Genomic DNA, 12384 nt, shown 5'->3' with positions numbered 1-12384 from the left:
GGGCGTGATACGAGGGCGGCGACGTGGGGACGGCGCGACGGGGATGGGCCCGGGGCAGCGAGGGAGACGAGGGCGGCGATGGGGACAGGGGCGGCGACGGGGATGGGGGCGGCGACGGCGACGGCGTCGATCGATCGGGGCGCGCGGGCGGTGCTTCAATGGGGAAACAGAGGAAGGAACAGAGGGAGAATGAAATTTTCGTAAGTGTTGTATATATGGAAGGCACCTTTAGTACCAGTTGGAGCCACCAACCGCTACTAAAGGCCTGTTTTGGCCAGGCCAAGCGGCGGGAACCGCACCCCCTTTAGTACCGGTTGGTGGCTCCAACCGGTACTGAAGGCCCCCCTTTAGTACCGGTTGGTGCCACGAACCAGTACTAAAGGGGGTGCGCTGGCGCAGGTGCGGTGCGCAAGTTTAGTCCAACCTCGCTAGCCGAGGGGCGACCGCACTTGTTTATAAATCCCCGTGCGGTAGCTCTCTCGAGATCCTCTCCAAAGCAGGCCTACTGGGCCTACATGTTCTGTGCTGCCCTGTTGGCCTACTGGGCCTTTGCGGGCCTGCATCCTGGCCCAACAACAGGTTTGGTTTCTAGTCGTATGCAGGCCTCTCTGGCCTAGTAGGCGGGCTTTTTTTTATTTTTTTGCTTTATTTATTTTTGAGTTGTTTTTTTGTGTATTTAGAGTTTCTTTGTGAATATTTTTGCTTTAGGTACAAAAATTACAAACTTTCTGTTAGTGCCCGTAGTTTTCAAATTTGAATAGTTTAAATTTTGAATTATTTGAAATTAGTGTGAATCACTAGTTTGTGAATAACTTAACTTTAAAAATCAGTAAAGGCATGAAAGAATTTGTTTGCACATAAAATTTCTTCACGTTTCAAATGCCAAAACACATAATTAACTACCCTAACTATTACAGAGATTCCCTTCTGGGTGTGAAACACAGAAGAAAGTGATGATAGTGAAGCCGATCACATCCCAGATCTTTGGGTGTGAAACTTTTTCTTCGCGTGTGTCCCTTTGTGCTGTAACCATGGAAAATCTTCATCATTTAACGGGATGCTCGGGTCAATATTCACTGTGAATGGAGCAATTTCATCAAACTTTTCATAATCTTCTGACTTGTCTGTCTTGTCATCCACTCCCACGATGTTTCTCTTCCCAGAAAGAACTATGTGCCACTTTGGCTCATCGTACGATGCATTCGCTTCCTTATCTTTTCTTTTTCTTGGCTTGGTAGACATGTCCTTCACATAGAAAACTTGTGCCACATCATTGGCTAGGATGAATGGTTCGTCTGCATACGCAAGATTGTTGAGATCCACTGTTGTCATTCCGTACTGCGGGTCTTCCGTTACCCCGCCTCGTGTCATATTGACCCATTTGCACCGAAACAAAGGGACTTTCAAACCACGTCGATAGTCAAGTTCCCATATGTCCTATATATAACAATAATATGTTTCCTTTCCCGTCTTGGTTTCTGCATCAAAGCAGACACCACTGTTTTGGTTGGTGCTCTTCTTATCTTGGGCGATCGTGTAAAATGTATTACATTTATCTCGTACCCTTTGAAAGTCATTATATTCGAAGATGGTAAGTGGGACAGCAAGTACAGGTCATCTTCAATAGAGGTGTCATGCATGGTACGTGTCTGCAACCAGCTGGCGAAACTCCTGGTTTGTTCACGTGTAATCCAGTCATCAGACCGCTCCGGGTGTTTGGAGTGTAGCAAATTCTTGTGTTCATCCATATACGGAGCCACCAAGGTGGAATTCTGTAGAACTGTGTAGTGTGCTTCAATGAGAGAATGTCCGTCCATACATATTATTTGTTCCCCTCCTAGCGTGCCTTTTCCATCCAGTCTGCCCTTATGCCGCGATTCAGGAACACCAATCAGCTTAAGGTCAGGAATAAAGTCAATACAAAACTCAATGACCTCCACATTTTGACGGCCCTTGGAGATGCTTCCTTCTGGCCTAGCACGGTTATGAACATATTTCTTTAAGACTCCCATGAACCTCTCAAAGGGGAACATATTGTGTAGAAATACAGGACCCAAAATGTTAATCTCTTCGCATAGGTGAACTAGGACGTGCGTCGTGATGTTGAAGAAGGATGGTGGGAACACCAACACGAAACTGGCAAGACATTGCACCAAATCATTCTCTAACCTTGGTATGATTTCTGGATCGATTACCTTCTGAGAGATTGCATTGAAAAATGCACATAGCTTCACAATGGCTAATCGAACGTTTTCCGGTAGAAGCCCCCTCAATGCAACCGGAAGCAGTTGCGTCATAATCACATTGCAGTCATGAGACTTTAGGTTCTAGAACTTTTTCTCTGCCATGTTTATTATTCCCTTTATATTCGACGAGAAGCCAGACGGTACCTTAATACTAAGCAAGCATTCAAAGAAGATTTCCTTCTCTTCTTTGGTAAGAGCGTAGCTTGCATGACCCTGATGTATGTCGTCTTTTCTGTGCATACGTTGCTGGTCCTCTCGTGCCTCAGGTGTATCTTTTGTCTTCCCATACACGCCCAAGAAGCCAAGAAGGGTCACACAAAGATTCTTCGTCACGTGCATCACGTTGATTGCGGGCGGACCTCTAGGTCTTTCCAATAGGGCAGGTTTCAAAATATAGATTTCTTCTTCCACATGGGTGCGCGTCCGTCAGCGTCATTCGGAACAGGTTGTCCACCAGGACCCTTTCCAAAGACCACCTTCAAATCCTTGACCATATAATGTACATCAGCACCAGTACGGTGGCGAGGCTTCGTCCGGTGATCCACCTCACCTTTGAAATGCTTGCCTTTCTTTCTTACGGGATGCCTACTCGGAAGAAATCGACGATGTCCTAGGTACACATTCTTCTTACAATTAGCCAAATATATACTGTCAGTATCGTCCAAACAGTGCGTGCATGCGCGGTATCCCTTGTTTGTTTGTCCTGAAAGGTTACTGAGAGCAGGCCAATCATTGATGGTCACGAACAGCAATGCCTTTAGGTCAAATTCTTCCCCCATGTGCTCATCCCACGCACGTACACCTGTTCCATTCCACAGTTGTAAGAGTTCTTCAACTAATGGCCTTAGTTACACATCAATGTCGTTGCCGGGTTGCTTAGGGCCTTGGATGAGCACTGGCATCATAATGAACTTCCGCTTCATGCACAACCAAAGAGGAAGGTTATACAAACATAGAGTCACAGGCCAGGTGCTATGGTTGCTGCTCTGCTCCCCAAAAGGATTAATGCCATCTGCGCTTAGACCAAATCATACGCTCCTTGCGTCATCTGCAAACTCCTTCCCGTACTTTCTTTCGATTTTTCTCCACTGCGACCCGTCAGTGGGTACTCTCAACTTTCCGTCTTTCTTACGGTCTTCTCTATGCCATCGCATCACCTTGGCATGCTCTTTGTTTTGGAACAAACGTTTCAACCGTGGTATTATAGGAGCATACCACATCACCTTGGCAGGAATCTTCTTCCTGGGGCGCTCACCCTCGACATCACCAGGGTCATCGCGGCTGATCTTATAGCGCAATGCACCACATACCGGGCAAGCGTTCAAATCCTCGTACGCACCGCGGTAGAGGATGCAATCATTAGGGCATGCATGTATCTTCTGCACCTCTAACCCTAGAGGGCAGACAGCCTTCTTTGCTTCGTACGTACTCTCGGGCAATTCGTTGTCCTTTGGAAGCATATCCTTTATCATTACCCAGAAACTTTCCAAATCCCTTGTCAGATACACCATTCTCTGCCTTCCATTGCAGCAATTCCAGTGTGGTGCCCAGCTTTTTCTTGTCACCTACGCAATTCGGGTACACCAATTTTTTTTATCCTCTAACATGCGCTGCAACTTCTTCTTCTCCAAATCACTTGCGCAGTTTCTCTTTGCATCGGCAATGGCCCGACCTAGATCATCAACTGGCTCATCTGATGCCTCTTCTTCAGCTTCTTCCCGCATTGCCGGCTCAGCTTCTTCCCGCATTACCGGCTCAGCTTCTTCCCCCATTGTTGTATCATCGTATTCAGGGAACCCATGGCCAGGATAGTTGTCGTCGTCCTCTTCTTCTTCATTGTCTTTCATCATAACCCCTCTTTCTCCGTGCTTGGTCCAAACATTATAGTGGGGCATGAAACCGGACTTAAACAGGTGGACGTGAATGGTTCTTGACGTAGAGTAATTGCGACCATTCTTATAGCCAGCACATGGACAAGGCATAAAACCATCCGCCCGCTTGTTTGCCTCAGCCGCAAGCAGAAATGTATGCACGCCCTCAACGAACTGGGGAGAGCATCGGTCATCGTACATCCATTGCCGGCTCATCTTCATTACACAACACCGAATAGACCAAATTAATACAAGTTCATACATAAAGTTCATACAACACTTCAATGCAACAAACAAATAACTCTCTAGCTAAAGCATTTAAATGCAACAACAAATGCGATCAAGATCGCAACTAAGGTAACAATGGATCCAATAGCATAATGATACCAAGCCCCACTATCGATGGCATATTTTCTAATCTTTCTAATATTCAAGCGCATTTTCTCCATCTTGATCTTGTGATCATCGACGACATCGGCAACATGCAACTCCAATTCCATCTTCTCCCCCTCAATTCTTTTCAATTTTTCTTTCAAGTACTCGTTTTCTCTTTCAACTAAATTTAACCTCTCGACAATAGGGTCGGTTGGAATTTCCGGTTCACATACCTCCTAGAAAAAATTTCTATGTCAACTTGATGGGCATAATTTGTCATAAACATGAAATGCAACTAGTTTTAAAAGAGAATATACATACCACATCCGAATCATAACAAGGACGAGGGCCGGCGGGGACGGATATCAAAACCATGGCACTATATGTATAACAAACAACGTACGGGTAAGATAATTATACGAGTAACTATATATCCAAATCACACAAACATCAATTTTTATATAAAATTTCATGAACAAGAGGCTCACCACAAGGTGGTGCCGGCGACGGGACGGTGCGGGCGATCGACGGTGGTTACGACGGAGATTTAGAAGGCACTAAGTAAACCACACCTACATATGCAAACTATTTGTTATTTTTGACCTCAAATTGCATATAAATCAAATACTAGCACATATATATATCCTCCCAAATTACTAAACTCACAAATTAATCACTATATAAAGCATTGCAAGAGCTAATCTAGCAATGAGAGATGAAAGGACAAAGTTGCTAACCTTTGTGATCATTTGAATGGATGGGGGCCTTCAAATCTTGACAAATTTTGGGCAAAATGTGTGATGAGCTCGAGAGGAAGAGGGGAAGAACAGAGAGAGGAGAGGGGAAAGGGGAAGAACAGAGCGAGCTCGGGTGGACGAAGGGTTTATGTAGGATGACCTTTAGTACTGGTTCGTGCCAAGAACCGGTACTAAAGGGGCTGGAGGGGCCCCAGTCTGACAACATCTTGCCACCACTCTCATTAGTACCGATTCGTGGCACGAACCGGTACTAATGAAAGTGACCCAGCTAGCCGTTGGAACCGGCACTAATATATACATTAGTGCCGGCTCAAATACAAACCGGCACTAATGTGCTTCACGTTTAACCCTTTTTCTACTAGTGCGTACAATGCCATGCTCGGGTATCTAGCCCTGGCCAAGTTCATGGCGGTGACCCATCACGGCTACAGTGTCCTCAAGATGCCGGGAAGCGACGGGATCATCACGGTCCCATGTGAAGAAAGAGATGTGGAGTGCTCCCTCGAGCGTGCCTTCCAAGCTGCATCAATCGACAACCCCAACAGCAAGGTCGAGGGCCCTCTTGAGGCCATCCCCAAGAAGAAGAAGCAGCTGCGACGCGCAGCACCTCAGGAGGGTGGCGTCACAGCCGCAACCTCGTCAGGATCAGCGCTCGCTCCAGGGACGCCTCCCTCCATCGCATAAGAAGGCGCGCCCGGCGCCCTTCTCAGGCAGGGCTCAGGGGCTTTCTTCTGGAAGGCCTCAGACCTTGACCACATCATGAGGGAGGCGCTCGGGCACCACTTGGAGGCGTGCTTCATGACATGTTTCTCTCAGGAGGGCACAGGGCAAGGATTGTCCACCGTTCAGGAGTTCATCACCAAGACCACCCAGGAATTGCAAGACGCAAGGGCCATGTGTGGCGACCGCCGCTCACAAGGCGTAGCTCCCCATCTAGGCGAGGATGCCGGGCTGCGTGTCTGCATCAACGTTCCAGGGCTCAACAGGGCCGCTTCTCAGGAGCTTTTCTGGCCTTCACGCGTGGGACGCTACGAGGGCCCACCGCACAGCTACGTTCGCATGCCCTTTGGCCTGCCAAGCTTGTCGTCCGCCTACTAGCGCAACTTGCAGCGCATCCTAGCGGCTCAGGAGGCCAGGCACCACGCCGTCCTGATGGAGATGGAGACAGTCCTCAAGGAACCACCTGAGCCCCCAGAGCCTCCCGAGGCTCAGGGCCCCGGTGGCTCGTGAGAAGCAACCCCTTCGCCGTGCACCTTCAGCTGCCCCAACTCTCCTTCATCAACATGACCAGGTGACATCTTTCCAAGTTCATTTAGCTGGGAGCGCCCCTCGGGCTGCATCATTCCCAGGCCATGTGGGTCCATCCCTGTGGCATGTATCCCTTTCTTTGTCTTCAGCTTACCGTGTTGGGGGCGCCCCTCAGGCTGCATCATCCCCATGCCGCTCGGGCCTGACCCAGTGGCACGTATCTTCCATGTACTTATTTAAGCATGCTACTCTCATGTTTGATCTACCTATGATTACTACCTACTCAATCGTCGCCTCCCACGGGGCCTCCTCATGCCGGCATGGTGCTGGTGCACTGGTCCATCCCTACCACATCGATAAACCTGAGCGGTCGAGCTCTGGCTCGCGGCACGCCCTGCGCACGTCACCTCACCAGGCCCTCAGTGCCTTCAGCCCCTCGCAGAGCAACCAGCGGCAGGCTGGCAACCATAATGGCAGATCGTGTTCTAGCTCGCACGAATCTCATGAGGATAGCACTAGGCGGCACCGCGAGCTCCCACCTCTTCCAAGTAACCCACTTGCACATTAAAAGGGGGGATCCTGAGCATCACGACTCAGGAGCTCTTACTGGCTCTCCAGCCCTCACCCCCTGGCCTTGACCACAGCACGCCACCTTGCATACCAGCGGCGGCTGAGCTCGCTCGAGGGCCGGGACCCGAGGACATAGAGCACAAAGGAGAGCATTGAAAGGGGGAGGACTCGTATGGGCCTGACCTAGCTACGCTGCGGATGTTCACGCACAGGTCTGGCGCATCACGAAGAATCGACCCCGGACCGCCAAGATAAGTCACGAGCTCAGATCAACCAATCGTTGGAACCTAGGAGACACGCTCGCTGCAGCCCTGTTCTGGAAACGTCGCCTCCCTTTCTAATCTTACCATGGCTGCTTGAGAGCTAAAGGGGACCCCGTGAGCATCGCGCCTCAGGGGCTCTTACTAGACCTCGGGCCACTCACCGTCTGGCCTTGACCATGACACGCGACCTAGCATACCAGCGATGATTGAAGCTTGCCTGGGGACCGGGACCTGTCTGCGTAGAGCAACAAGTTGTCGCGAGATTGGAAAGGGAAGACCAAGCCTAAACAAGACTTGCGCTCACAAGGCTTCCATAATTAGGATAATATCAACAAAAGACATTGCGGACCCTTTACACGCCCCCACGGGGTACTTCTTGATTCCTCGCAGGGAACAAAAGACGAGAACCTAGGAGAATCCTATCTACACACCCCCACGGCCGACGCCATCATCAATAGTGGGCCGCGGGAGGCCGGCGCAAACCCCATCCATATCAGTGATGGCAGCGGCTAGATTTTGCGGCCCCTGCTCCGGGCACGGCGAGAGCTCGACACATAGCTGTCGTTGCTCGTCTCCGGAGTCTCATAGAGCTTGGAAGAACCGATGGACTCCCAAGAATCGCTGCTGCTGGAGCAGCCGCGAGAGGGGCGTGCCTCATCCTGGCACTCCCCTTCGGAGGAACACTCCAAGCGGTGACCTGAAACGCCCTCGATGCGGCTATATCTCCCACGTGTCGAAGCACAACTTAGAGGCATAAACGCATTGAAAGCAATGTCGCAAGTGTGGTAATCTTCGCAAACAACCCATGTAATACAAGAAGGGAAAAGAGATACATAGTTGGCTTACAATCGCCACTTCACACAATTACATGAATAAAGCATTACATCAACCAGATACAATCAAGGTCAGACTATGGAACCAAAATAAAAGAAGACTACCCCAGATGCTACACAGATCCCCGATCGTCCCAACTGGGCTCCACTACTGATCAACTGGAACGAAACAACACAAAGGACAAGATCTTCATCGAGCTCCTCCTTGAGCTTGGTTGTGTCACCTGCTCGGTAACATCGGCACCTCCAAACTGGTTTTGGAAATATCTGTGAGTCACGGGGACTCAGCAATCTCACACCCTCGCGATTAAGACTATTTAAGCTTATGGGTAAGGTAAAGGTATGATGTGGAGCTGCAGCAAGCGACTAGCATATTTGGTGGCTAACATACGCAAATGAGAGCGAGAAGAGAAGGCAAAAGGACGGCCGAGAAACTATGATCAAGAAGTGATCCTAGAAGAAGCTACGTCAAGCATAACTCCAACACGGTGTTCACTTCCCGGACTCCGCCGAGAAGAGACCATCACGGTTACACACGCGGTTGATGTATTTTAATTAAGGTCAAGTTCAGGTTTTCTACAACCGGACATTAACAAATTCCCATCTGCCCATAACCGCGGGCACATCTTTCGAAAGTTCAAATCCCTGCAGGGGTGTCCCAACTTAGCCCATCACAAGCTCTCACGGTCAACGAAGGATATTCCTTCTCCCAAGACAATCCGATCAGCCTCGGCATCTAGGTTACAAGACATCCTCGACAATGCTAAAACAAGTCCAGCAACACCGCCCGAATGTGCCGACAAATCCCGATAGGAGATGCACATATCTCATTCTCAGGGCACACTCAGATGAGCTCTCCATACAACTAAAACCAAACCTCGAGTTTCCCCGAGGGGGCGCTGCACAGGGCTCTAGTTTGGACCAACACTCAGAGGAGCATTGGCCCCGGGGGGTAAAATAATGATGACCCTTGAGTCTACAGAACCCAAGGGAAAGAAAAGGCTAGGTGGCGAATGGTAAAACCAATGTTGGGCATTGCTGGAGGAGTTTTATTCAAGGCGAACTGTCAAGGGGTTCCCATTATAACCCAACCGCGTAAGGAACACAAAATCCTGGAACATAACACCGATATGACAGAAACTAGGGCGGCAAGAGTGGAACAAAACACTAGGCATAAGGCCGAGCCTTCCACCCTTTACCAAGTATATAGATGCATTAATTAAATAAGAGATATTGTGATATCGCAACAAAATATCCATGTTCCAACATGGAACAAGCTCCAATTTCACCTGCAACTAACAATGCTATAAGAGGGGCTGAGCAAAGCGGTAACATAGCCAAACAACGGTTTGCTAGGACAAGGTGGGTTAGAGGCTTGGCTTAACAATATGGGAGGCATGATAAGCAAGTGGTAGGTATCGTAGCATACGCATAGCAAAAGAGCGAGCATCTAGCAAGCAAAGATAGAAGTGATTTGGAGGGTATGGTCATCTTGCCTGAAATCCCGCAAGGAAGAAGAACGAGTCCATGAAGAAGACAAAGGGACGTAGTCGAACGGGTCCTCACAAACGCGACGTTATCGGAACCATCCCGAAGAAGCAATACCAGAAAGAAGCACACACCATAGTAAACAACCATCACATAAACATGGCATGATGGACAACCAAGTATGATGCATGTCCGGTTTAATGAAGCATGGCATGGCAACGTGCAACAAACAACACTACAAATTAAGTGGAGCTCAATATGCCACGGAGTTGCATATTGAAGAAAAACACCACATGACTTATTTAGTTCTCTCTCGTTAGGTACTCAACAATATTAAATGTTGGTTAGCATGGCAAGGGGTGAAGCAAATGATAACTACCTATCTAGGCAAGTTTAAATGAGGCCAGAACAACAAAACAACATTTCCGGAAAAACCTCATATGCATATACTAGGTTTGGTACTGTTCTGCCCTAAACACAATTTTAGGGTCGTTAAACATGCAAAGAAATGTCACCATGTTAAATAGGCATTTTTCTACCCCATTTACATATAAAGTTTGTTAGGTTTGGAGCTACAGTTATTTTTATGAATTAAAGCATTTTAGCATGATATAGGAGCAAATTTAAACAAATAGCATTTTAAACATCTCAAACATGCATGAAAGTTGGACATTGTGAAACTAGATGAAATTCTAAACAAGTTACATGTATAAATTATTTAGATCCGATGCACGGTTGTGAAGTTATTAAATGAATGATCATGAAGGGGTTTTTTGCAAAACAGAAAAGCACTGGATAAAGACTAAATCGCAAACAGGGAAAAAACACTGTATGGGCTGAAACTGGGACAAGCCCAACAGGAAAAAAACAAAAGATGGGGCACTGCTGGGGCGTCTCACCATGGGCCAAGGCCCAGTTCGGGTGAGAGGCCGGCAAGGGAGGCGCTGGGCCGGATCTGGCAACGGGGGGAGCGACCCAGGCGCGTGCGGTTGAAGGCAGGGCTCGAGCGGGCGAGGTTAGCGCTCGTTCAAAGACGCAGGAGAAGACGGCGGCAGGGACGCAGTCAACGGCGGGGACACAGGGATTCCGGCGAGCGGCGGGATGGAGCAGAAGGGCGGATCCGACGGGCGACGCGGCGGGGAGGTGGCCGGAGGAGGCGGGCCGGGAACCCTTGGGCAGGGAAGCGGGGAGTTCGTCCATGGAGTTTGCCTCCTGTTCATGACAGAGGAAGAGAGAAAGCAACATGAGAGAGATAGAGAAGAACCAGAAGGAGGGAGAGAGAACGGGAAGGAGAGGGGCAACGAGGACGACCTGCGGTGTCTAGATGGCGAGGTAGGAGACGGGAAGGAGAGGGCACACAGCGGCTTCGGTCGCCGGCGGCCATGGCATCAGGGCGCGAGTGTCACAGCCCTAGAATTTGATTGCAATTAGTATCATAAGCATCCATGCATCATGTCTATTTTGTTTGAAATTTGAAATGGGGATTACAAGCCCTAGCAGTAAATGAAATGCAATTAGGATCAAAATAAAAATATTTTCAATGAACCCAGAATGCCCTTTAGAAAAGTTCATTATTTTTGATAAAGGTGAAAACCTCTGCCAAATATGATGCACATATTTTTAAGCCATTCTGGATTTTTGAATAACCCATATTGTATTTGAACTGGGGCATTTAAATACTATTAATATTTTCAAAATGCTCCAATAATTCTGAAAATAGTTAAGGGCCTCTGTAATAATTCATTTAATGCCCACAATTATTTTGAAGATTTATTAAAATGATTTGGGTTATAAACTAAATCAAAACAAAATAACATAAATAGAAAACAGAAACAGAATTAGAAAGAAGAGAGAGAGCTTACCTGGGCCAACTCACCTGTGCAGCCACGTGGTGGCCCAAGTGGCTAGCCCAGCCCACCTGGCCCTCCCCTGCCGTCTTCCTCCCCGCGCCAATAGACAGCGCGTGTGGCCGAGGCATGCCGGCACGCGCCTGGCCACCTCCTGCTTCCTGCCACTTCCCCCTCATCGCCTGGACGTCTCCAACGCCGCCACGCACGCCCCTGGAACCCCCTCGCACTCTCCCTCGCTCTTCCCCCCTCCTCCGTTTCTCTTACGCGCAACCGCCGAGCGCAACCGTCGCTGCCGACACGTACCGCCCTGGCCACAGCCACTGCCTCGCCTCGCCGATGCGCTCAGAGGCTCCGCCTCGACCCCCTCTTCCTCCTCACCGAGCCACGCCCCGCGGGAGCCCCTACAATGCCGCCATCAGCTCCGTCTTCTTCCTCGGACTCCGGCGATCGCTGTCGCCACTCCGTCGTCTCCAGAGCCTCCCCCGAGCTGCCAACCCATCCATGCGATACACTGTGAGCCTCTGAACCATTTTCCCCTACTCCCGTGCGCTAATTCGAGCTCTACCTCTCATTCCCGTCGAGACCGAGACCTCGCCGGCGCCAGCCATGTCGCCGTCGTCGTTTTGGCCGGCCTCCGTCCAAACCAAGCACGTCACCGCACTCAGTACACCCCCAGGAGCACGTTTCACCCACCAGCTGCTCCTCCCGAGCACCCTAACGCCGAGCCCAAACTAACCCGAACTTCGGCCACCGCAAAAGCTGCCGCCGCCGTCGATTTAGTCCACTCGAGCGCGAGCCGTTGCCTCCTTTAGATGCGCGAGACTTTCAGCTTTCCATAGCCGCAAACCGCGTCCAAAACCGAGCTCTGTGGAGCTTTTCCGA

This window comes from Triticum dicoccoides, chromosome 4A, assembly GCF_002162155.2.
Source record: "Triticum dicoccoides isolate Atlit2015 ecotype Zavitan chromosome 4A, WEW_v2.0, whole genome shotgun sequence".
Lineage (NCBI taxonomy): Eukaryota > Viridiplantae > Streptophyta > Magnoliopsida > Poales > Poaceae > Triticum > Triticum dicoccoides.
The sequence above is the reverse complement of the archived record's forward strand: the minus strand, read 5'-3'. Positions refer to the sequence as shown.